Source organism: Dermacentor variabilis, chromosome 3 (genome assembly GCF_050947875.1).
Source record: "Dermacentor variabilis isolate Ectoservices chromosome 3, ASM5094787v1, whole genome shotgun sequence".
Taxonomy (NCBI): Eukaryota; Metazoa; Arthropoda; class Arachnida; order Ixodida; family Ixodidae; genus Dermacentor; species Dermacentor variabilis.
Genome location: NC_134570.1, coordinates 82,117,856 through 82,144,536, shown reverse-complemented (window position 1 = coordinate 82,144,536; position 26,681 = coordinate 82,117,856). Strand labels below are relative to the sequence as shown.

General features: G+C 50.3%; 1 protein-coding gene across 3 annotated transcripts in view; it reads left to right on the top strand.

Moving 5' to 3' along the window:
• Positions 1–26,681, top strand: part of LOC142575965 (uncharacterized) — a 71,768-nt gene that overhangs the window by 13,163 nt on the left and 31,924 nt on the right. The window lies entirely within an intron of this gene.

The following is a 26,681-nucleotide window of genomic DNA, read 5'->3' as shown; positions in this document are numbered from 1 at the left end:
TGGATACACCGCCGCTTCTGTGGAGAGAATGTGCTCTAAGAGCCCTGTGCCTGGGCCGACGAGCCTCGTTCGGCGGGATGGTTGTTTATAGAGAGTTTCACATCGCTGGTCTTGCTCTGGAGGGTCGAGCCGCCTTACTTTCGAAGGATAACGTGCTCGAGTCTGCCTGCAAGGCGACGTCAGCTGCTCGGAAATGCTCGCGGGTCTGTAAGTACGGCCTGTTGGCACAGCACGGCGCCCGTCACAAGGTAGGCCATCTCATCCGAACCCCCTTCTCATTTCTCTCTTGTCAGCGCTCTCTCCGTCCCGTTGCTGGAACCCCGCTCCGAAAGAAAAAGTAAGAATGACGTGCTTGCACGAAACAGCGATCCCTCGTCTGGCATTGCCCATCGTCCGACGCCGGCTGAGGGCGGCCCTGTCCGAGCGCGGCTTGCTGTCTTTTATTTCTCTTTTCCGCTGCCGATTCACCTACTTCCCGGCCCGTCGCTGCTGCTTCTTTCTTGTTGCCAGCGCTGCTCGCGGGGCCGGCCGCCATCTTTCACCGTTACGGGCCGCGCCGCTAGAGCGTACGTAGTACTGCGCTCGCAGCTTCCACGGGCCGAAATTGGGTCGCGCGAACACTGGCCGTGGTTGAAAGGGGGGGGGGGGGGGGGGGACGATGCTGCCGCCGCTGTGCCTTGCCAAGCAAGCGTGCGGACCTGCTCTCCTAACTCCTTCGCCCGAGGGGTGAACCTCTAAACGTCTCGCCGCCGCTTCTCACGGGGGAGGGGGGGAGCAGGCTGGGATCCAAGAAGGCATTGCTCGCTCCGCCGCAGCATCCAGCCGCGATGTCGTTTCTTCTCCGGCGCTTTGCTCGCTTCCTCCTCGTACACCGCGTTGGCTGCCCGCCCTGCCGCTGTCCGGAAAAGACCTTCGACGTCAGGGACGGCGCTGCTCGTGTCTTGGCGGCGTGGCCTGCCACTCTTCTCGTGTTGCGGCGGGGGACTCGCTTTGCTTTCTGTTGGCCGTGTCCGTTCGCTAGTCTGGCCGTCACGCCGCGCGACTGACGCATTGGAAGCGGGACGGGGGCCCCTGCTCCCCTCCGCCGTGGTAGTGCGTATGTCTACACCAGCACTGGCTTGGTATACTACAAGCGTCTCATTATCGCGATTGCCGGTCTCGTTCGTTCTGAGGTCCCAGGTTAACCAAGGGGTTAGGAAGCAGCCAAACGGAACCAACACGCCGTGCTCGAAAGAAAGCTAGTTACAGCCCGGACCGAGACGTAAAGAAGTAAAAACTGCGGTACGCTGCCGGGCAGGAAGGAGAGATAAAGAAAGAAAACGCTGCGTCAGTCCGTGCGCCGCTCGAGGGCAGTATGCGAGCGTACAAAAAGAGCTCCCCCCTCTCTCTACGGGTGGTTGTGTGGGGGAGAAGGGGGAATTCCGGACTATCGATTTTTCTTCCCGAGCAGGTGCTCTGTGGGGGCTCGCGGGCCTGGCGCGAGTGGTTTTTCTGTCATTTCTTTTCTCTCTCTCACTCTCGTGCGCGACGCTTTCGCAAGCTCGCCTGGCAGCGCTCGCTGCTGCTGTCGTCGTCGTACGTGCCTCCTCCTTTTACCGGTTCTTTCTCTCTTTTTTGTTTATCTTTTCGTTGTGCCGCGCCACTTCGTGTATCCTTTTTCATTTGCTTCTTTTTTTTTTTTTTTGTTCCTCCCTCGATCGTGTCTGCGTGCCGTTCGTCCGGTTTAGCTTTTTCGTTTTATTCTGTCGGCGTTGGCCTCCTCTCTTGGAGGGACGCTCGGCTGTCGGTGGTGGGTTGTCTTACCTGCCACGCAACTTGCCCCGTGTGGGAAGTACTGTTAATAATCATAACGCTTGATGCGTGCGCGCCTTTTTGGCGAAGGGAACCGGGTGCACGCCCAGCGCTGCTTGTAGGGCCCGCTCTCTCTGCACCCGTCGCGTCATTCCATCCGAGGAAGGTGTAACCTTGACGGCGGCGCGGCCGAGTGACGCAGGATTCCGTATTGGTTTGGTTGTCACGAAGCAGGCTGAGCTAGGAATTTCGCTTCACGCTGTTTTCACTTAGTCTTCTCTAGCGGTGCTTTCAAACCTTGAGCTGCAACCGCTGTCGGGGCTTCTAGAAAGGTGAAGTTCATCGCAGCGTTTCCTCTTCCATCAATGACCGCCCTGTTATCTTGATAGCATACGATATTGTGTCAGTCAACTCTGCCTTATGACTTTAGGGATAAGTTAACCACGTTGGTACCGAACGTGCTAGTAGGCTCCTAAATTCGTCGCTTGTTAGTGTCGATTACCAGGATGAGTCTAACAATATTTGTAGCGGAGGCCTCGATGGTGTTTTTTTCGACTTATCGCTTCGTCGTAAAGGTTGGTCACGTGTTGTGGCGGAATGTGCGTGCGTGTGTGTGTATGCTTCCCTGGTTGTCGCGGCTTCTGTTTGCGCCGTGCGTGTACTTGTAAATCGATTTAGTCGCCGCTGTGAATGTGTTTCTTCGTCCGGGTGCGGGCGATTTCTTCCAACGTTTATCCCCTTTGCGGATCGCCATGTGGGGATCTCTTCTTCCTGCTGAGCCGTGTGCGAGCGAGGGCACGTGAAAAATGACCCTTCGCTTCCTGTTGTGCCCTGCGCATGCTGTGCAATGATTGAGCGCTCTCGGTGCCGGCACGCGCGTCGCTTCTTTTTTTTTTTTTTTTTCTTGTGGTTGCTTTTCAATTTTTTTTTTTAATTTTTGGCGCGCGTACGTGCGTGCGCAGTTAATGGTATACGTGGTAGTGGTCCGTGCAAGGATAAGATATCCCCCTTCGGAACGGCCCGCTGTTGCCATCGGTGGTACCTCGACCCTAACACGGTACTTTATTAAGTGACCGGTTCATTACGGGACTGTGGCACAGTCGTAGTAGCCACGTCGCCTGAGCTTCACCGGCTCGTGACTGTGTTCATCTCGCGAAGAACAAAAAAAAAAAAAAAACTCGCAAAGAAAACGTACTAGTTCTAGTGCTTCAGCAGTCCCGCTATCTTGGGCAAAGCGGTCTTTTGGCATGTCTGGCGCAGTACTTTTTTTCTCTTATCGCCCAAATTAAAACGGGGCCGTGGCCTTTATCGTTGAGGTCCTGAAGGGTGTTATCTGTGTCCGCTTGCCCAGCGGGAAAGTGCGAGAAGCAACAAGATAGCGAATTGGCGTTCGCTTATGTGTGCGATAAGCGCTAGTACGGTGTACTTTGCGCACGAGGTGCGGCAGGCCACTCATTTCTGTTCTGTTTATCGGGCCCTAGAATCGCTGCTATCGCAGAACGTGACCTCATGCACGCGAAGGCATCCGTTTTTTTCTTTTTATTCCTTACGTGGTCATCTTTCTTTACCTTTATCCCTTTAGGTCGGTCATACGATGCGGCACAATGAACGTAGTGGGGCTTACGTGTCATTTTCCTGTCTGTAGGTCAGCCGCTTCGCAAGGGCAAATAACGCCGGTTTCGCTCGTCAATTCTGGACTATCGCCACACTACACAGTAGCCCCGCGGTGCGCGATAGAGCGAGGTCGGACTGATAGCCTTTTGTTCCCTGGTTCCTTTTGTCTTGGCGTGGAGCCGACGCAGCTGGACTCGTTCGTGTCGCGTCTGTTTTGGACCTCGTGTGTGTGTGTGTGTGTGTGTGTGTGTGTGTGTGTGTGTGTGTGTGTGTGTGTTCGTTGCTTGCTTTGCGCATTTTGTTCGTTTAGGTCGGTCACGGTAGTCGTCTGCAACCTTTTTTCCCCCTCTCGGTCGTAGTCGGGTGTGCATGTTGTGTATGTGGCCGATTTCGCGAGGTCCCAGAGTCCTCGTCGATAGGGCTTATGTGTCTGTACTTGCGTGCGATCTTATCTCGCGGACTCACGTCGGACGAGCAAAGCTTCACTCGATAACGGCGTGTCCCTCCTGGCTGTTGCCACGCGCTGTGCGGAAACGCTCCCCGTTAACTTTCGGCGAGATAACGCTTTATCTGATTTGCCTTTCAAACGGGCTCTCGCCCGTTCGTCCGCCCTCGAGCGTCGCTGTTCAGACAGGTGTGTGGTGCGCGGAGCTGCTGTTTTAGGCAGACAGCTGAACCGACTTGAGCGACATTTGTCGCGTTCAGACTGAGTCGGCATTGTAGTTATTGGTAGTCCCGCATATTTGTGCTCTCGATGTTTATGCTCCGGAACCGAAAGGTCGGGTTCGCGACATTCTAGCAACGCGACCAAAACGCCAGCCGATCTGTTGTTGCTCAGATGCATGCTGCGCGAGCTTCAAAAACAAAATTTGCCCATGCATTACACGTCGCATCCATCTGTGACCTCAGTTGCTTGCGTTTCGGGAATGTGGTTTAGCTTGAAACCGTGCTTAACACGCTGAATTTGCGTTGAAATGCATCGGAAGACTTGCGTGCGCTTTGCTGTCACACGCTTGTGACTTTCGTTACGCTTTCCAAATTTTGAGGGGGGGGGGCAGTTTTCAGAATGTTTGATTACCTAAATTTCTTACAGTGGGTCAGTACAGATTGACTGTTTTTTTCTTGTAACACATTTCATGGAAATCTGGTTAGTTTTCTCTAAGACCATTTCAAGTGCTTAATTCTTTTTTTGTTAAATAGAAATTCTGCAGCCCATATGACCTAAGCAGGAGTGACAATAAACAAAGCACGATACAGCAGTAACCAACAATAGCGAAAGTAATAAATAACCGAAGACAAAATGTCAAATTGCCAAAAGCGCAAAAAATCAACAGTGAAATATTACATGTGATTGATATTACCTTGCAAGTGGACAGACAGAAATAGTGTACGCATTATTATGCGAAGTCAGGTACAAAAAGAGATAATTATACAGTGAAACGAAAAGGAAACTGGATGGAAATTAATTTAAGTAGGATACATTCAACGGTCCAATAGATAACGGGGGGGGGGGCGGGGTCAGGTGACATATCGTTCTAGTCACTGTATGTAGAAAGAATAATTTATACACCTTTGTTGTTCTTGCAAAATGCGGGTGTACGTGTGACGAGTGCGGTGGGACGTAAACAGAGATACAGAACGTAAGTACGCTGTAGGGTCGACCTTCGGATTAAACAATAAAAAACAACACAAACGCCGGGATGGGAACGAAGTAAACCAGGTTAGATTACATAACTGAAGAAACTGAAGACTGGCGACCGTGTGCAGAGAAGGTAAATCGCGCAGCGATTCTTCGAAATTGTCTCAAGCGCGTTAATGTTAGCATTTGTATACGGGCCTTGTATAATGCGAGCGTGCTCCAAGTTTAGGCCCGATCGAATAATCCCGAACCGGATGCTTGCACGACGTTTGCGAAACGGGTTTTCAAAGCTGAACGTTCCTCTCGAGACGACGATGACTGCAGTTTCCACGTTGACGCAAGCGCAACTGAAAAAAAAAAAAATGCATGAAAGGCCGCGGAATGGTAATATTTGCTCTCCCGTTTTGCACTGTGCACTGAGAGTGCATGAAAAATCAATTTACCCCGCATTAAATTCTCGTTTAAGCGCCCTGTGTCGTCACCTCTCAGTGCGCGTCTTCGCTGCCACTCGTAGTAATGGAACATTCGATCCTTCAGTTTGCTTTCACCTTCGCGCGGGCTGTTCGTTCGACGATATCGATCCTCTGGTTTATCGGTGTTACAGTGTATCCGTTGGGAGAGAGTTGTGTGTCACCTTCGCAACTTCGGGAATCGGGCGATTTTTTGTTTCCCTCCGCCGCATTTGGTGCACACAGAATGGACATGCAGGCACCGACGCGCCTGCCCTGGCGTATTGTAGAGCTTTGAGATGTCGCGGGTGCGACACCCTGCTGCTGCTGCTGCAGCAGCCGCCGCATGTTCTCTTTATTCCCCCTTTTTTTTTTTTTGGACCGTTTTCGTCATGCCTTTTCTCGCGAATGAAACGATTAAACACGCTGTAATGCCTTCCTAACTTTCAGCTACTGTTGCTCTTTGTAGTTGCTGTTGGCTTTCCTTGGTGTAGAAGAAGGCACACATAGGAAGTAAAGCCCCTTTGTTATCTCCCTCGGTTATTTTATCAGTCAGTGAAGTAATCCAGAGGACAGCGTTATGCCCCCCTCCCTTCCCCCCCCGTAGCCGAGATGCAGCTTCCGAGACTGTCAGATAAATTGGATCTGCGCGATCTCTCTTGGGTGCGTGCAATAAAGTCTGGCGGCGCTCTCCTGATAATTTTCTGTTATCTGGACATTGGCGTTACTTCGGCCTCTTTGCTGACGTTAGCCTTTGCTGCCGCGATAACGCCGCCCCATTGCGTCTGGACAAAATAATGGTATCTGAAAACTTCGCGTGACGCTTCAATCATGTCCGCTTGTCAGCACGGCGATTAAGAACACCCGCATCTGTTACCGGCAAAGCGCGCATTGTTCTAGTCTTCGCGGTGGTTACTACGTCGCTTCTGCATGTCGACTTTAGTCCGCCGACTGGCCCCGGGCAGTCGGGTCCTACTGGTAACAACCCACGATGTGGATACATCGTCGCGATAACGTTATTACTAATGGCCGAGCCTAGCATAAATTTCGAAGGTCGGTTGGAGGAAGCGAGTCGAGATTCAGTGATCGGACCACGTTAGGGCCACGTGTGAAAACGATAGTTCATTGAAATACGGCCGTCACCGCATTGTTACCGTATATCGCGGCTAGCAGCCAATCATCGCTATTACTGTTATGCGCATGCGCCGAAGCCCTGGGTAAAAGCGAGTGCAGGAACCTTGACACGCGCTAGTAACTACTTAACTACCTCGCTTCCACTGTTTGGCACGCGCGCAGCAGTATTATATATAATCGGTGGTGAGGCGTATAACATTGCTGGGGCCCGGGGGAACCCGATCGGAGCGGCCGATGCATTGTGATGGTGTTTGTTGCTCGACGGCTTTTTTTCTTTTTTTTTTTTTTCTCGTGGCGCTTAGCGCACACTTTGGCGCCCGCACTTGTTGCCAGCGCTCTTTGCCGGTTCGCTCAACACTACACCTGTACCGTTAATTCAAGTTGCGAACTATGGAGCTCGCGTGGAGGAACACGTTAGTTTCGATGACGTGGAAGCGAATACAAAATGCGATAACGCAGCGCCAGTTCACCGCGTTCTCATCGCAAGTCCTTGCCTGCCTAGCCTTTCACATTTCGTGTTGTGGTATGGTTACCCGCAACAACAGACCGTAACGGTATGCGAACAAGGTCTTTGTAAATTGTCACGTTTTGTGTAATCGGCTAAATGAGCTTTGCTGCTTGCTAGTTTCCGGCCCTGTGTTGGCAGCGGCCTGTGCCGCGTTTTCGCCGTCTGCTCCGAAGGCCTGCCATGTTTATTCATCGACTGGGATCCGCGTTCGGCGCGACGTCGTTATGATAAGCGTGTCGTTATATAAGTGGTCGCGGCGCGGACAGCTTGCGTGTTTCGCTGGTCTTAACGGCACTTCTTGGGTGTTGGGGGGGGGGGGGGGGAGCACGTTCTTGGCAGTTACGCTGGCGTCGTGATCTTTGTTTTGCACACCGCTCGGTGGAATTGATTTAGCGTTTTTTTCTTTCTTTTTTTACAGCTATGTCTCGCTTTTAAGAGACGAAAGTTAATCTTTCTTTTCGCCGAGCCTCCCCGTACTGTTTTTATTATCACTTAAAAAAAAAGAAGCAATAAGACAAGGACACTAAATAGAATCACTTCATCAGTGTTATAAATTAAATTACCTTACCATTTACCGCTTGAAGATGGTTGGTGACCCAGAAAAGACGCAAGCACGAAGAACTGGCAAGCCGTGACGTCATTGATTTCCACTGTCAGTGAGAGCTTTTGTATTTGTAGTCGGTAAAGATAATCTGCATTGTGTTCTGAAGGCGTCAGAGGCTGAACTTGACACTTGTACCCAGGCACAATGACCCGAGTACAAGAGGATCCTGTTGAAACCCGTGACGTCACACTGACTCAGGCGTTTCGGTGCAATCAATTACCGGAAGTTTGTTCTTTGTTTTAATGCGTAAGCACACTTTTCCGAGTGCCCCAGCAACATCTGTCCGCCCCGTGACTCCCTATATCTGCAAAATAATATGCACAATTGGTCAGGTTAACACCTGTAACCGTTACAATAGTGTGATAGTAGATGATTGGTATAGTGTTAGAAAATGCCAAGGAAATTCTGACGATTGTCTAGTAATGTGTAAGCATTCTTTGGCTTGGCTTGGTGTGTGTCACGAGAAAATAATGTTGTAATAACTATTCTTAGCTTGTTACACTATCACAGTGGTATGATTACGTTTGTTAAGTTTTCCTTTTCTGTTCCCCCTTTTTTTTTTTTTGTGGCGACCTTGACACGGTGAAGTAACCAGGCTTTTTTTGACCTTGTTTCTTGCATCTTGGCTAGTGCTGCTAACCCCTGTCCTAACATTGGGCACCCTTTAATGCGCAAGCATTGTTTGGAGAGTACCCAGCAAAATCTGGCGGTCCTGTGACGCCTTATATCTGCAAAATAAATACATAATTGATCAAGTTAACACATGTAATAGTTATAATAATGTGTAATAGTAGATAATTGGTGGCGTTACAAAAAAAAATTGATGTCACCGTCGCTGCATCAAGGTCGTAACAAAAAAGGAGAAAAAAAGAGCTGTGGTATGGCAAAAAAACATTGGCAGGAGTCAATCATGACTTGGCCTTCGTCAGAGGCATTCAAAACTGTTTGCTATGATTCGATAACTTGGCAAACCCACAGTCTTCGCGACATTAAGCATGTCTGTGCTTCACAATCCACATCTCCTGGAAATTATTGAAAGGATTCAACATCCATACAACTCAGAAGATTGGGTAAAGGGGGAGGACATGCATGCTCTGTATAGGGCAGATCTGCTCAGCAGTGATCCAGTAGCTTGTGCTGTGTACTTCGATAAGTTTCGGGTCATCGTGTCAATCTTGAGCAACCCTGGGATGTCACCATTTGGATACAGTTACATTGTGAACTACTTCAAGAGAATAGACTTCAAACAATGAGGCCGCATTCGCACTCGCATTCTGCTCTGGCTTGAACCAGAAGAGCTCGGGAATGATATGCCACGTTCAGTAGAGTTAATGGACTCGCTGACTTCATTGGACACAACATTGCTTGAGAGACCTTGATGTCAGATTCATTGCCACACCTTCATTTGCTGCAAGCCGGATAAGACCGAACAAGTGTTATTTCAGCGCTCGCTTCTGGCCGCAGCAGGAGACGAGAATCCTCACTCCTGCTTGCCAGCAGAGAAACTTGTGAATGCCTTCAACCCTTGGATTGCATCCGTGCTTCGTTCCAGAATGGAGTTGCAGCTTATGGTCGATGCTCATTCGTGTGGTACCTATGTTGCAGCCTACATTAACAAGTCCAACTGAGGCTTCTCAAACCTGCACAAGGCCTTGAAAAAAATCCGAGAAAGAGCCAAACTTGAGCGTGAACAAACTTTAGGCTGTGTTAGGCATTTGTGTACTGAATGGTGTAGAGATGAGCTGCCAGGAAGCTGCACGGGTTCTGTTTTATCAACACATGTCATTGTGCAGTTGGGAAGTTTTCATTCCTACAATGCTTCCTGAAGAACGGGTGAGGGTTCGCAAGACCGCCCGGCAACTGGAGGACGGGAGTGACATGTCCACTAACGTGCGGAAATTGAAATTGATTGACAAGTATGAAGACTGCCCTTCAGAACTGGACCAGCTGTGCTTGGCAGACTTTGCTCCAAATTACACAAATCAAGGCATTATTAACATGTACTGTCACAGAGAACAGTCTCAAACAACCGCTGAGAGAACGTGGACAACTGCCAGCGAGAAATTGTTCTGCTAATCTACCCTTTCAAGAAAGAAGCCGACATTCTGAGGGATTACAGGATCATATTTGAAGAGAAAACCAATGAACTAACTCAACAAAAGTCTTACTTTGAGGGAAATTTGCTGGGACATCCTTCAGGAGAGGGACCTCCTTAACGTTCAAGAAACAAAGGAAGTTCCAATCCAGATTTGCCAGCGAGGGAATGTGGACTTGGTACAAATATCTAATAGTGGAGTGGGACTTCGCAGGTGTTGTACTGTTAAAACAAGGGATGAAATCATGTCAGCAGCTGACTGTCACGCCGCCATGCGACTCGCAAATAAGGAACAGGCTGTGTAAATAAATGGAAGTAAAAACATTAGAAATAAAAATAAAGTACTTCATAGATCACTACTTCCCAATCTAGCTCTCATCCAGATTTTCTTTACTGATGCAGCAGGTTGTGGCTAAACATTTACCATTCACTTACTGATAGAGACAACCGGCTATACACAATGCCTAGTAGTCCTCACAATGCATATGTAGTCGAAGCTGCAACGGGAAAGGCAGCTACAACAGTTGGCGGTGTAACTATTCCCTCTGCTCTCAAGATTTGCTCCATGTGCTCTGAAGATTCTGCCTTGAGTTCAAGTAATGTTAATACTTATCGCCACACCTTTGTGAATGGTAAGTGCTTTGTCGTGAATGAGAATTTTTATAGGATCGGAACTACTCTTGATGGTTGACAGTAACCTTCGGCACATTCGAAGAGACTTGTGCATGGCCTTTACAGGTACCTGTAATCTTAGGCAGCTTCCACTAGTCCAGTCTACAGAAGTGTACAGACTTGGGTGAAGACAATTGGTTAGTGATCTTCAAACCATGCATCCCTGGAAGACACTTGCTTACCATCCTTTGGTCAAAGTTTTCAAGACAAAAGGACGCGTAATTCTCAACCATTCTTGCCAAACTTGGAGATAGTGAGGCTCTTGCTCCAGAAGAAGTAAAGATGATTGAATCGCGTTTCACGACACGCCAAGAAGCTGCTGAAAAGTGCCCCAATGGCACTGAGATCTTCTATAGCAATGCTGCAGTCAAAATATTCAATGCTTCAGCCTTGTAAGAGTGCAAAGATTCGATTGTGATTTTGAGTGCCACAGATCAAGTAAGCAGACCAAAGACTCAAAGGATGTGAATGGTAAAGTTAACAAGATGGAGGTTTGCGATTTGGCAGGCCTTCCAAGCAAGATTGCTCTCAAAAGTTGGAGCTCCTTATATGCTCACAACTAACATTGATGTGATGTATGGTTTGGCCTGTGGTTGTGTTGCAACCTTGCAGTAAATTGACATTGATAGGGACAAGGACCTTGATGAGATTCAACGGTTGTGGTTCAGATTCCCAGGAACTTCAACTGGTTCTATAACCAGAGCGAAGTATCATCTCCCCCTGCCTCATGTGGACGCTTCCTGGGTTCCTGGTAGCAAGTAGGGCAATCACCTTTGGCCTACTCCAATTGTGGCTTGTCTTTGAAACAGAAGCACTTCCCTTTTGTTCAGGCTAATGCCATTAGCATTCACAAGAAGCAACTTGCAAGGAAGTCGTATATGACCATGAGAAGGCTCACCCTCTTAAACTTGTCTACGTTGCTCGTTCAAGAGCAACCAGCTTGGAAGGACTTCATCACAAATTCCAAGTATGTCTTCACATTTCATCACACAAAGGAAGCAATGACAGAATTTTCGTTTCTGAAGTGCAATGCTTGGACAAAGTGAAACTTCAGGCCATGTACAGTGAGGCCAAAGCAAAAGGTGGGATGTCACTGCTCTCCTTCAACAACCAATCCCTTAATTAATGCTCATGCTACAGACATTGAACAGGATCATTTCTCAACCAAGCCTTGGCTCTTTTGGAAATGTGAGTTGATGAAGCACTTCCAATCCAAAGATTTCAAAGAATTACCCACAACAGACCTGTCATCCACCTTATCATGAGCCCAGTGCAGCTCGAAGTTTGAAGAGGATACTACTGCTCGTTCTCGCATAGGATATGCCTGTGTGAGCCACATTACATTCACGGGAGTGAAGGTTTCTTTGGCCGCAGTTTACATCACAGTCGGTTCAAGTCAAACGGACATTAAGAGGTTTACATATCCTTAGTTCCCTACAGTCCAGTAGTTTTGTTTCGCATTGCAACCCTGTTCAAGAACGAACTATTCCAATGATTATGGCGGGCGATTTCAACATACACATTTCTAGGCCTGTAAATAGCTGGTTCTTGGAATAGAAGAGGTCTTCAAGCTTCGCCATGCGACCGACAGACATTCCAACTTCCATACAGGTTGGTGTGATCGATCAAGTCTATATGAGACGCCTTGATGCTCGGGATTCTGAAGTACATTTCATACTGCAGTATCCACCGACCCGTACTCTGTACGCTCGAACTAGCGCAGAAGAGAAAGAAGGATGACGGAGATGAACAAGCAGCTACAGCAACGCATCAACGAGACATTCAAAGCGAAGAAGCAGGTTCCCAGCCTCTAGAGAATAAATGTAGGTTGTCTGATTCCGAAGAAAACATTGCACAAAATGCAGAAAAATAATATTGCAATCTCGGGGATTGTATGGGATCTAGTTGTGCTTCGAACGCTACGATATGGTCGAAGCAGTATAGACATCAGCAACAAAAACGCAACAAAAATTCTGAGAATGGTCTACTAATGCGCAAGCATTCTTTCGATCCTTAAATGCGGTGGGTAAACATGCACTAGCTAAATAAGCGAGCGAAAGCGTAGTAGAAGCCGAGCCAAAAAATGCTTGCGCATTAGTAGGCAGTCCTCAGAATTTCTGGTAGCATTTTTTTCTCTTCCATTAGTCATGTTAGAGCGGAATTCACGCAAATAGAAAATCGAAAGAATTCGTTGTCGGTCCCAACCGACAAAGTGTTCATCTGCAGCGTTTTAAACTAACTCTCAAATCTAACGGTGCACAACTGAAACCTCTCGCGTTCCGCCATTTTCTCAAACTCGACCTTTCCCTCCTCCTCTTCGGCGGCGGCCAGGCGTTCTTCGCGAAGGACGACGTCGTCTGGCCCCTCCCCCCGCCTCCTCCAAGCCGCGGCGTGCGTTCGTTCCGTTTGTGTTGGCGGCGTCCTCGCTTTCGCGCGATCCTTGGCTTTTGCGAGTACCCCTTTGCGCGCCGCCATCCCTGCTCGTGACCGTGACGTGTCGCCGCGGAATGATTATGTGCGGCGCGCTTTTCCGGCCGATCCTCGTCGTCGCAGAAGGACGCGGAGAACGAATGGCCTCGTCCTTTCCTCCGCGATGGCGTCAGAGTTGGGGATCCGTCGGCTTTCGCGTTTGGCCCTGGCGCCCGCCGCCGCGTAATCTCCAGGAATCGATTCTCTGTTCCTTGAACGGTTTCTTATGGACGGTAGAGGCAGCGAAAGTGACGGGCCCGTGTGGGTTGCTCGGACACGTGCAAGCGTCCGCCGTTTTGGGCAGCGCCGTGTATGGCCGCGTTATAACACTTCGGTGTTTTGCGGATAGCATAACATATCTTTCGGTGCTAACCGCTTGACGTCATTTGAGGTCGTCTTTTGACCCCAAATAAACTTTCAAACTGCGAAGTCTCTTTTCTGGAAAACTGTTTGTATGGAGTTTAATTTGTATATTTTCGTGCCACGCTCAAGCGGACAATTTTTTTGTTTCTCGTCCTATTATAGCGCGACACCCACGGCTAACGGAATTCTGTTCATCGCCGTACGAGTTTGTGGAATCTGTGGAACAATAGACCGCCTTATTCGGGACTGCTAGGTCTCGGGTCCGCGGCAACATTATTTGTGCTACCTTTGATGGACATAAATAAGAAGCTTTAAGCCAACTAGTGTAAGAAAAGAATTTCGCTCTTTCGCATAAGGCAGCGCAGTTCGTAACGTGTTAGCGTCTCTTCAACCTTGAGCATTGTTTCAATTATTTTTTTTTCTGAGCCTTGCAGTCACGGCATCAAGCGATATTTAAAGGTAACCATATCGTCGGCTCCGGCATTAAAATGATTCGGGATAGGGCATATTTCTCAAATGCGCAAGTCGAGCCTTTCTTTCTGGTCGTTGAACTGACCTTAAATGCCTTGCTCTGCGATGACCTAGATGACGAGTCGCGTTTGTAATCCTTTAAAAGGGGAAGTTTTCACTTAGAAGGTATTGTTGCCGGAAGCCGAGATAGGAAGTTGCATTCATCTTGCGAAATGGGGAACAGTAGTTAGGCCGCTTCCGTACAGTGGTTGGTTGTATAATGCGCACCAGAGGTCGCTGCTTGGCTTTGGGTTGGTGTTTGGAGCGCAATCCTTCTAATAGCTTCCTGCCGTCCTCTAAAATGTCGCCATTCATTCCACTTTCACGTCGCTTTGTTTCAGCGACTTTTCACGATTACGACGCAGTCCAAATAAATTCCGTTATCAGCGTGCTGCGGGCGCATTTAAGGCGGCAGCCGTAGGCTCAAACAAAAGTGATCGCGTTAGGTGGGGTCGGGGAGACGGGTTACGTGGTGTTTCTTTTGTTAACGCTTGCTCGTCACGCCACTATTGCAGTACGCGTCAGACTCGTATGTGTTGTCGGCCGTCCGTCCCTGCCGCCAAGCATCAAGTAACCTGTCCGGGTGGGGGAGGGGTGTGTGTGTTAGATTACAGCTCGCCAACTTTTTTTTTTCTGCCTTCTGCGCGGTATACACGGCAGGTCGCGTGACAGTCAGTGATACGAGTAAACTCATTCCAGTTCTCCGAGCCTTACACACTTGTGGCTAGCGTTGTTCGTGCTTTCTGACAGACCCCCCCCCCCCCACCACCACCACCGCGCGCGTCGCCTGATCTGCAACCTCCGGAAGTGTTTCGAATCGTGTCGCTATAGGCGTGACATTCCTGCGTCAATCTGTGGCCTGAAGCTGCGATTGAGGCTGCCCGTCATTTTTTGTTTGTTTGTTTCGTTTGACGCGTGTTCTGCTGCTTTTGCGTTCCGCAACCGTTCGTGACTTGCTTTGCTGACCTGTCAGTTGCGCGTTCTACGCGCCGCCCTTGCGAGGGTCATTCCAAGGTTACTAAGCTTCGCGCTGCGACATCACTCCGGACGATGCGTTCTGCACCGCGTGCTCGTTTCTTTGAACGCGCGTTGTCCCCGGACAGAAATGCTTTGCTGGCCCGCTGCATTGCGTCCGGCCGCCAGTTTTAATCGCGGTGGCGATTACCAACGGAGGTCGACGAACGCGGAGTAGCTAATGACGTTGGCCGCCCTGTCGTCGTGTGGGGAGCCTTCTCACCAGTGTCGTGGCATTCCCGTTGACCGTTGCTGCCTAGGGCGTTCGACGAGGACGTGTTGGTGGGAAGGTTGCTGATGTACCGCTCGTAAATGCTGAGAAGACTTATCATACTGCTCGCCTGCATAATTCTCAATTTCAGATTCGTCCGCAACTTTATCTTTTTGTAATGCGCGACGGCCGTCAAAACGGTGTCCCGGTTGTCCGCCTCTGTTCCCGTTGCGATAAGCGGAATGGTCTCTGCCAAGCACAGACGAGCAGCGCCTGCCTCGATTTGTTTGCCCGTCGGCACAGTGTTGAGCCGCCAACCGCTTTGTCTTGCGCGAGCCCCCCTCCTTTCCCCTCGTCCCAAATTCACGCTCGACGGCAACAGGCGTAGAGGTGGAGGGGGGGGGGGGCAAGCCCGTCTTGATCGACGTGCGCGCCACCTTCTCCGCTGTCTCGAGTGAGCGGCCAACGACGTCCGTCCACCTTCTTCGTCGATGACGAGGAGGAACCGAATGTCGGAGGGAGAAATGACAACCGCCGCTGCCAAACAATGGACGGGAGAAGCGTGTGCTGCGAACGAAAGAAAAAGCGCCCGCGGAAAGAAGGAAAACGTAAAAATAAGAAAAGAGGGCCGGTCGTTGCAGCGTGCTGAATGTTATTGTTACTTCCGTGGGAGGAAAGGGACTCCTCCGTTGATGGCTGGCTGACTGCCTGGCAGGCAGTTCAGCGGCGCAGTCTCCAGCCGCCGCACAGACTTGTTTCCTTTCGTACGCTGCTGCCTTTATCCGCTTCGTGATTCATCTTGCTTTATTCATCCCTACTCTCCTTGCTGCTGCTGCTACGCGCCGAGAAGCGGCAGCAATTCCTCCTCCTGCGCCGTTTGCCTTCTGGCGAGAGCCGCCTTTCTTCCTCTTTCGTATTTATTTTTCTCTTACTTTCTTTCTGATCTGCGCATCTGCTGCTTCGTCTGACGGCGCGCGCGGTCCTCCGGTCTTTCTTTTTCCTGCATCTGCAGCCGTGTTCCCTTCTTCTCACGTGCGTCCTCGTTTTTTTTCTTTGTGAGCGCTTTCCTCTTCCTTTTATGGGCGGCGCTTGCAACACGACGAGAAGCCGGAGGAGGAAGTGTGGAGAGAGCGACAGGGGAGGAGAGGCCACGCACACAACTCTTCAGTTGCGCTCTGCGTGCGGAGCTGTATTAGCTGCGCTTTTCTTTTTGTTTTCTTCATTCCTTTGCTCCCCGCGACCCTCCGCTTACGTTTCTCTCTTATTTATCTCTCTATTCGGTCTCCTTTTGTAGGTTTTTTTCTTCGCTGCCGCGCCCTCCCGCTGCGCGGGCGCAGCGCCCCGCTGAGCTGCTTTTCGTGGAGCAGTCGTTTCTCTCTCTTTGTGCTTTGTGTTGTCGTTATCTGCAACGCTGGCGGGCGTCCGCTGTTTTTTTTTGTTTTTGTTTGGTTTAGCTCTTTCTCCCGTGTCGTGTAGCCGGTGCTCGCCTTTCTGGTTTTTCTTGTTTGTACTTAATTGCGTGCTCCCTTCGCTAGCGGGCCCTGACGCCGATTCTCGCGCAGCTTCCATCGCATTTTGTTTTTTGTTTTGGTTTGTTGCGTTCGCGGAGCCAGCTTGGTATTTTCGTTCGCGCTTTTATTGCGTGGCTTGCGCCTTCTACCCTGTCTGGCTAGCTGTTTATCTCACAGAGGAGCTGCTCCGTGCTTATCGGCTTTGCTTGCTTTTTGTTTTTCTTTCTGTTCTCTTGACTTTATCGCCCACCCTATCTTTTTTGTTTCACCTTACCTCCTTCGCCGAGCCCGGCTTTTTATTGCGACCGGCTTTTTTCTTTGTTTATTCCAGCAAACATTTTGACCCCCTCCACCCCCCCCCAATCTTCTTTCTCGGTCAGTTGCCGATTCTCCGGCCTTTATTTCTTATTTTTTTTTGCGTGTACATATTCGATGCCTGCCCGTGTGTGTGTGTGTACTCTCCACCTTGAGACCGGACCCACGCTCTGTTAGGATCTTTAATTCCTCGCTCTTTCCTAGCGACGCACTTATCTGACCTCACCCTTAGCACCCCCCCCCCCTTGTTTTTCTGTTTTTCTCTGTCTCTCCAGGAGCGCCCACTGCTTGCTTTTTTTCTTTGCAATGCGCTATTTCTCGTCCGGCCGGCCCTGCAATTTCCTGGCTGCTATGTCTCCATCCGTGTATTTTTTTTTCCTTTTATATAAATTGTTGCTTTCGTCGAGCCATTGCTCGCTTTTGTTTTTATTATTCGGGCTGTCGCTGCCTCCGAGGAAGCGAACGTGCGTGCGCGCCCTGCTTTCCTGGTACGTTCCTTTACTTTTTTTTTTTCTATCTGGGAGCTCATCGTCGTTCGAGCGTGCCTCTCTTTCGTTTTTATTTATTCAATTTCCCGCCGTGATCCAGTCATCCGGCCAGTGCCTCTTCGCTCTCTCCTTCCCGCTCGCTTCGTTTCTCATTTTTTGTTGTTGTTGGCCTTTCTCTTTTCCCTGTCTTTTTTGCTTGCTGCAACCAGCCCATCGTCATCCGTCCAGCGGATCCTTCTTTTCCTCTCGCTTCGCTTACCTCGCGCTATGGCCGCTTTTGCTTTTATATCCATCGCGCCTTCTTTTTGTGTTTTGTTGCTGCTGTTTTTTCTCCGGCTACGTCGTTTTCGCTGTGCGTATTGTGAGAGAGGGTGAGAGCTGGTTTATGTCGCTTCTCGCCGTTAAAGAGCTGCCTCGCTTTTCTTTCTTTCTCATTTTTGTCTCGCCTTTTGCGTCTCTTGTTCGTTACCTGGCTTTCCTTTCTCCGAAAGGGTCGAGAAGGAAGAAGCTGTCCGTGTGTTGTGTTCGTGGCTCTAGCGGCTGTGTGGGCTTGCGCGAGAAGGACGTTGAGAGAGAGACAGAAGGGGAATCGGCGCACCGATATTTTTGGGCGTGCGTGCGCCACTGCCGGGCCGGCGGCGGGGAACGATGCGAGGGTGGCGCTGAAAGAAGGAGCGACGTCGGCGGCGGCGCTCGCCTCTCAAGGTCATCGGCTTTGCAGCGCTACGCGCTCGCTTCGTCGACGCGGCGGCCGAGGACGGACGTCGGCACATTTAAATTGCGCGCTCTCTCTCTATCCTTCCTCTTTCGTAGTTCTCTTTCGCCTCCTTTCCGCGTTTTTCTTTCTCTCCTGTGTCCCTTTGCGCTCGCTTTTTTTAATCTTTTACGCTTGGCTTCTCTCTCTCTGGGTTGCTGCAACGTATCTCTCTTACTTCATCCTTACTCCATTTCGATTCCCGCTTCTCTCTGTTGCTCGCTTCCCCTCTGCGCCCGCTCTCCTTCCATCGCGTACGCTGATCCTCCCGCCCTTTCTCTCTTCCCCGCTTGTTCACGGTTTCGTCCTTCTGGTTGCTCCTCCTCCCCCGTCGCGTCATTTCTTCGGAGCGGTTTATATATATTTATAATTTTTTTTCGTTTGGTTTTGTTGCGCCGGGGCGCCGATTCTCGCAGCCGTCGTTGCGCGCTCGCTGTGTGTGTCTGCCTGGAATGGCGGCCGGCTCGTAACCAACTAAGCAACACGCGCGCGCTCACAATTCATCGTACTAGCGCTGCGTTGCCTTGGGGGCGGCGGGTCTCACAGTCTCTCTCTCTCTGGCGGGCGAGAGGGTATGTGTGCGCGCGCGTGTATAATGGGAAACAAAAATAAAGACGTGGAGGCGACAGCTGCCTGCAAGTGCAAGGTGTACGAGAAAGGAGGCGGCGCGCGTTCCTGTTTCTCTTGTTTTGTGTGTTGTTTCTCTTGGCCTGCCTGACGGGGCGCGCTGCTTGTTTTGTTTCTGAGCGTAGCTTCTTTATTTCTCTCGGGTCGGCTGCGGCGTTGGCCGCTCTTAGGGTTGTCTCTCTTTGTTTTACATTTTTTGTCGTTTTTGCTTTCGTCGCCGTGCGTGCGTACCGCTTGTGTGTCGCCGGTGTGTGCGTCCGTTTCTATAAGTGCCGAAACTGGTTGGCGATGCTCTCTGCGGCGGCTGCGCTTGGGCCGTCGTCTGGTCGTGGCTGGCTGGAGGCTTGTTGTTGGCCGGTTGCCTAGTTGAACCCCGCCTCGGCTGCCCGTTTTCGCTGTTTTTGTTTTGCTTACACTCCGAGACTAGTAGTATACGCGCCTTTCGCACTCGCGGTGCTTGCTGCTCGAGTTTATTATTATTTGCGTCTCTTTCAAAACCGAAGAGGAGTCGCGGAACGGGGCTTGCTTCGTTGTTGGGGGGAGGGGGGGGGGGCGTCAGGGGAAGTGCTTGCTTGGGGGTTCTACTACTTCCTCCCTTTGTATTTGTGTGGTTTAATCCTTCCTCCTATGATCATTATTCGCAAGAAGGAGTCGCTGCGCTTCGCATTGCAGGCTTCGCGTGGAATTTATTGCTTGTTGTTCGCCGTAAGCTGACCTTCTTTCTGCCTGTGTGTGGTTGTCCTTGTGCGCGCTCGGCACGTGCTTCGTCGCGAGCCCGCTCCTTCGCAGCAGCAGCATCTGGCGTGGCTCGTTGTGCCTGCGGCCTGTGTGCGCTCTGACCCTCCCCCCCCCCCCCCTCCTTTATTTTTGTTTCATTTTGCAAGCGGGAACCGGGGCTGGCTGGGTGCGTGTTTATGCTCGCGCCCTCGACAGTCTTTGGGCGGCCTTTCGGGCATGCCCCTCTGGCGTGGTTCTCGGTCAAAGGTTGCGCGCGCGCGCGTGTGTGTGAGATAGACGAAAAAAAATGTGTAGGCTCATAAGCAAAAGAGGAGCAGGCTGGTGCTCGATGGTGTAGCCTTCCCTCTGCTTTGTCTCGCGTTCCTCGCGGCGACCACGCTTGGCAGTTTCTGCGGGCGTAAAGGGCTGCCAAGTTGGGAGTGTTCTAGCCACACGCTTGGCGCGCTGTTTTCTCTAGTGAAACAGTACGTGGCACGCTGCCGGTGTGTGGTGCGAGGGCGTTTCCGAAAGGATCTCGCTCCCGTTAAATCAAAGGCGGAGTGTGTTGTCGCCGTGCTGCAACTTCTGGTTTGTGCTATATTTCGGGTTTTTCAGAATGCGTCCTTGGTTGGGTGGGAAGTGGGGGTTGTTTTCCCGACTGCCTACTTTTCCGCTCGCCTCATACCGGTCGGCCACGTTTGTGCGATCGCCCTTCCTAGCGAAAGGCGTGTACCGCCTGTTCACGGCTTTGACCGTGCATTTTCTCTCTCACCCTCTCTCTCGCCCTTCACTTTCGTGACCGCCTCGACCTTTCGGCGCGGAGCCTTTGGGACGGTGCTAGGCGGCGACGGCTCGCGTGGAACGTCCGGTTCTGAACGGTGCCTCTGGTGCGTCTCGTCACTCAACCGCATTATTGGGGTTCCCGTCTCGGGTTTACTTTTGTTCTTGTTGACCTTGTGCTTAAGCTTGCATGCTGCCAGTGATGCGTCGATTTTTTTGTTGTTGTTGTTTCATATGAGAACGAGGAAGGCCATCGCTTCTTGTCTCCTCGGGTTTTCGAGCCGCTGTCAGTCGCTGAGTCACGGTCAGCACGGCCCAGCGCATGTTGTTTTGCGTCGTATGTATAAGCGACTGGGCCCAGTGACACGCACACTGGACCGGGAATTTGGGACACCACAGAAAGCTCGTTCCGAATGTATGCCTGTACCTGAATGTATACCCGCCCCATCTCCTCGGACCTCGATGCCGCGTTCGGTGGCTGACCCCTCCAAGAGGTGTGTTCAACCGTGGTTCTGTGTAATAAAATGCGGTACGGTTTATGAAACCCCGAGTCTGGCGCGTGAACCTCGCGCGTATCCCTTTGGACTCCCTGAAACCAGACACCCCCTCCCACCCCAGGAAGAGATTGGGACCGTGCCTTTTTTTCTCGTGTTTGGACGGTGCCCATGCCACGACTTCCTGCACTCTTAACGTCGTTTGCCACCGCGATGAGAGATAAGTATGTTTGTGCCAGCCCTCGCCTTTTCAGCGTCGCCGTGGAACCTGTTCTGCCACTTTCCAGTAACTGTCATCCGCGTTTGTAGCCCCGTTCTGCTTGTTTTTTTTTTTTTTTTCCCCGTGGTTTGGAACTGCCGTCGGTCTGTTCGGTCGAACTTATCTCTTGCTTGGTTAGGTTCACGCTTTATTTCCGCTTGGGACCACTGGGTATTTGGGAGAACGTAGACGGGCAGGTGCGAACTAGCGCCTCCTACTTTGGCGGTAGATAATAATCGACATTGTTTTTCTTCTCTTTCGCATTTCTGTGTTCGAATGTTGCTGGTGTCCTGGCAGAGCGGCAATGGCCCGTCTTTAAGGGAAGAGGAGGCATAGGCCGTACTCAAACCCTTTTTCTGGTAATTCGGAGAGGAAGAAGTCGCTTCCGGGAAAGAATGAAAATTGTTGGTTGAAGTCGCTCATGGCTGTTTCGCCATGCATAACTCGTAGCCTTTAATAGCCGCTGCAGCTCGATTTGCTCCCTTTAAGCTTCTTGCCTGCCGCCAGCGCACCTGAGACAGCGATCTCGGCCGAGCGATTGCGGTGATAAGCGGCTGTCCACTGAACGGCGACCTTATTATCAGTTTTTTTTTCCCTTGCCTGTGAGTTCCGTTCCGCCAGTGCGAGATATCGCTCGCCTCTTTTATCAGACTCGCTTGGAAACCGTGGTACGTGTGCCGCACTGGGCGGCGGCGGCACCCTTTGGAGCGGTGATTGCGCTTAATTGCGTCTCTGCAACGTTGTTACGACTGCGAGCACCGTTGAGAGCCTTGCGTGACGTTTCGGTACGGACGGCCGCGTAAACCCTGCGATGTGTGCACAGCGATGCGAGCGTTGAACGGGGTGGGGGCACGTTCTTTTTTAAATACCTCTCTGATGTCTCCGATGTTTGAGTACCTTACACGCTAAATTGGCACATCTCTCTCTAAGTACGCTGGACGTTTCCCCGGTATCCAAGAAGAAAAAAAAAAAAAGTATCCCGTCGTCCAACAGGCTTAAAGGTGAACGACACAATTCTACGTGTTGACAAAGACGGATGTCCATTCTACGATTGGAGGAAATAGAGCCCGAACTTGTCTTCAGCGCCGGCACGTCTGCGTGACGTCATGCATTTGAATATCTTCTCGTATTTTGGGCCGCCCCTATCGGTGACATTTTGGCTTTGTTGCGAAGCAGTGCAGCCCTTGATTATCGAGTAGACTCTGTCGAAATCCATGTTGCCACGGCAATGTCACCCACTCTCGTTGTTCGGCGTCACTTTGCTTACGAAGCTTCTTCCTCTCTCACGGTAACGGTGTTCGTTTTGTTGTTTCATAAGCGCAATTCACTAATAGGCTTAATATTGCTATTTCGTGCCCCTTATCTGCGTACACACATGCTTTGCTGCGATATTCCCTGGAACACGCAGTAGGGGTTGAACTGGCTCGGCTCTGTAGCATGCTCATGCAAACAGGTGCTCTGCGGTATGCTACCAAAGCACGACGTTCTAGCAAAGCGTACTCGCCGGATTTCATCCCCGTTAGCGCACGATCTAACAAGTGTTCTACGACACCTCCTCATTCCGTCGCCATTCCGTGAATTCCCTTTCTCTCCGCAACTCCCTCCAGAGCTTTCTGTAAATGCATTTATAAGAGCGGCCTTCCTGGCGGCATTTTATTTGCCTCCTTCACTCGCCGAGCAAGCGCCCCCGTCTCGCGTCGATTCAATGGCAGGGATGTTATTCTCGCTTCACTTTTATTCGTCCGTGAATGGGGCGCTCGTGGATGGCTTTGCCTTGGCGGGGCGGCTTCACCGCACTGCCTGTCCTCCGGCGGGGAGATCGTTGTCTGCCGTCGAGCCGGCGGGGGGAAACCGTTACGCCGCCGATTGCATCTCGAGGACGCGGCGGAAAACGAGAGACGCAGCGAACCGGGCAACCGCTGGTTGCGCGCCCTGCCACCGTCACGGCCACAGTGTTTTCGCAAGAGCTTTTTTCTCTGCACTCGACCCCCCCCCCCACCCCCCCCCACTCCTATTACTCGATCTGTTTTGCTTAGTAGAAAGTGGGTGCTGCGATCTCGTTTTGCGTTCCGATCAGAGTTGTTGCTACTGCTGCCTTCGAATTTATAACGAGCTTGCCTCACGCTGCCGCTTGTGCTACGGCTTCGGCGCCGGCGTAGCGCCGTCGGCGACTTGTTTGTGCCGTGCTGGCGGCATTGCTTGGCTCCTGATTAGAAGCGATGGTAGTTTTGCCGATGATTGGGTGCTAGAAATGACCCCCCCCCCCGCCCTCTTTTTTCTTTTTTTTTTCTTTTGCTGCTCACGTCCTGTACTGACGATGCGCAGGTTCCTACTGCACAGGCGCACGTAAAATTTGATTCTGGTAAAATTGATGATAAATACATAACCGCTGTCTTTAAGGCACACGGCGCGAAGAGCACTGCGCTTGTTTTACTGGCTGTGTGTTCGAGTTTGGTGTTAGATTGATTCATTTGTTTGGAGTTCCAAAGAAGGACTTCCTGTTAGATCAGCTACATTGAAAAAAAAAAATGAGGGGGGGGGTAGGTTTGCCCTCTATTAAATAAATTTGACCACCTGTGGTTCTTCCAATGTGTGCGCCTGAAGCTTGCAGCACAATCATGTTTGCATTCTGCCTCCACCTTTGTCTGTAGCCGCAGACAAAGAACTAAACTTTGTTGCCTTGTGCTCGGCCACCCAAAGCCACAGACGGTGAGCCACTGTGGCCATTTTCTTGGCAACTTCAAAAAGTACATCGGCACTCTGAAGCTCTCTTGACACAACCACTGTCGACGTAGTGCAGTATTTTGAGGTCTTTCGCGCTGTTGAAGTGCCATTTACAAAAGGCCACTGGCCACTCTTGTTATTACTCATTGCCGTGCATTGGCAGTGCAGCACGTCGGCGCCTTTCGTCAGGGAGACATCGTTGGCATCTTTCTGCTAACATTTGATCTTTGCTGAGCATTGTGATGACAGTGTTCCACTGTTGCAAATCCTGCTGTTGAAAGAAGAGTGTTTTCCTGCAAGTTTATTGTCTGTCTTCTCTATTCTAAGTGGCCCTCTTGGTGCTTCTTGCTTCACGACACTCTTGCGGAAGTGTTTTTGCATGGCATGAGGGAGCTTACTTTGGCATTTGTAATTCAAATTTGTGGCTTTATTGTTGACGCAGCGGAAGTCAGCTCTGCACGTGTTAAAAGCCATTGATTGTCAGCTCTTGATCTGCACAGGGTACAACGGCCCTGCGGCTTGTGTGGAAAGCACAGGAGTGATAGCTTACCTATCCAGCACTGCCACACGCCTGTCTTCCTAAAAATTCTTAGTAATTGTTCTTTTTTGTTTTATAATGTCATGTTTGTACACAAGGCCACATTAATGCTGCTGCACACTCAGCAACAGCTGTGTTTAAGGCGGCACACCAACTGGCTACTGCCATTCGTTTCTTGCTCCTTGACAAGCGGCCCATCATTTTTCCAGACAACAACAGTGGAAGCAGCTGTTTTTTTAAGCATCCTTCGTACTTGTTGCTGCGCAGCTGTGATGGCTAAGAGGATGGGGAATGGGGAGAGGTCAACGGCTGACTCACAATCTGCATTTGTGTTGGTTTTCGATTAGTTTTTCTTGGAATTATTTTTCTCTGGGCGGGGGGGGGGGGGGGGGAGGATTTAGCACATGTGGCACCTGCTTTCTTTCTTCAGCCATTGGCCTGACAGCTCACTGCAGCTGTTTTCAAATGAGAAGAGTGCGTGCATATTCATTCCGAAGGAAGTTCAGCAGCATTACTTGCGCTTTCTTTTTTTTCTCTGGGAGGCTTTTGTTTAGTGTTATAAGTAAGGAGCAAAGGTTGTCAAAACTTTTCGCCTGATGGCTTCCTTTTACTTTCTTCATTTTCTGTGTGTGTGTGTGTTGCCTGATCTTTTTGCTTTGAAGAGTGGCACCTGGGTTATCAGAAATGTCGTACTGAAGCACTTCGGGTCAATGTGCGTAAAACTTGCAACACATGATCAATTTATTCTGCTCTCATTGGAATGCTACCGCAAGGAATGGAACCTGTTAGCATTTGCATGGCAAGCAAAAGTTGTCGTTTGCGTGATGTCACTGTGGCATGTTGTTGCCTTGGTTGCTGTGTTGCTGGGCACAGCTAGAGGAGGGCTGTCAGTACACTTCACAACAATGGATATGGAACTAGTCACCATGTGGCTTACTAGCTCACATGTAGCAATGGCATAGGTGGTTTGTTGTGCATTCTGTTTCTCGTGGATGACAGCAAAACAATGCAAAATAGACCATTCCAACAAGAGTTGTGTGGGTGCTGGAGCACACTGTATTCCACCCTAACTTTCATGGGAAGCAATTTGAAAACGCAAGGAAAGTTTGTGTTCCTGTGTTCTACAGCTGCCTGCAACACTCCAGGAAGCAGTGTTGGGCAGCAATGACAGATTAAAAGGGATTTAGTCAAGGAAGCGGGGTGGCCTGGTGAATTACTGTCGCATTGAGGGACGCTCATGTCACTTGCACTGTAGCAAGCGAGACAAAACTCTAGCAGCAATGACATGACCAAGTTTTCAGATTATTGTCTTTTTTTTTTTAGCGCTCTTGCTCCTACAAATAATCTTGTCAACATAATTAACTGAAACCTTGAAAAGTCTCTCTTATTAACTACATTTCATGGAAGAGACACACAGCTTGCCCACTTTGCGTAGCAGCTGTACTGGGCTGCACACACACACACTTTTGCAGCCAGCAAGTCGTCCGCATTAGCAGCTGGGCATTTGGTTGGCGCCTGTGAAACGCAGCACATGCATCAGCTATTTCCTGTTGCCTGCGGCAGCATGTTTTGTGGGAAATTTCTGCTTGTGCAGTTGCTGCCATGTGCTGTGTTGTTTCTCATTTGAGGACGTACACCTGTGACACATGCTGGCCCAGTTTTGTTACCGCAGCCTTCTTTTTTCTTTCTTTTTTCCTTTCTTCATTGTTCCCTTTGCGGTTTTTAGTTGAGCTAAGCCTTACGTGTTTCCTGGTGTATTGGAGGTTAACTTGTTTATGGTTGTGCCAAATTGTTTATGGTGTTTGTGCCAGAAAATTGAGACGGGTTGGTATTGGTGTTCTTGTGGTGAATGTATTGTAAATGGTATTTCAACCAGAATCTTCTGCATGTACAAGCAGTGAAGATGAGGGCTTTTTTTTAGCAGGTATTAGGTAACAACTATTAACTCAAGCAATGTTCGCCATTCGGAAGTGTTGTTCCATACTTCCATTGCCAGTATTTCTTTGTAGTTTCGTTGCATTACTCAACCTCGGTTTGTTAACCATCCACTTGGGAAGTTGAACAGGGACTGATGTTTTCGGAGTTTATGGAACCGGTTACAAAATGCGAAAATGGATCAGTCTCGAGAACTATAACTTGTCAGGGTGTTTGTGTGTGGCTCTGCGTCTTGGGTGTCTGCACCTGCAATACACGTTTCTGGCCTTCCGAGAGCTGCTATGTTTGTTCTTTGGCATTCCTTTGCCTTATTCCTTATTGTGAGCGAGTGATCGGCCACCGTGCATGCAGTGTGTGCGCATGTGCAGTCGCTGTGAGAGAACTGCTCTCAGCAGTGGTAATGGCATTGCCAATGTGACTACCACTCGTAACTTCCGTCATCTTCATCTGTACATATCATCACCAT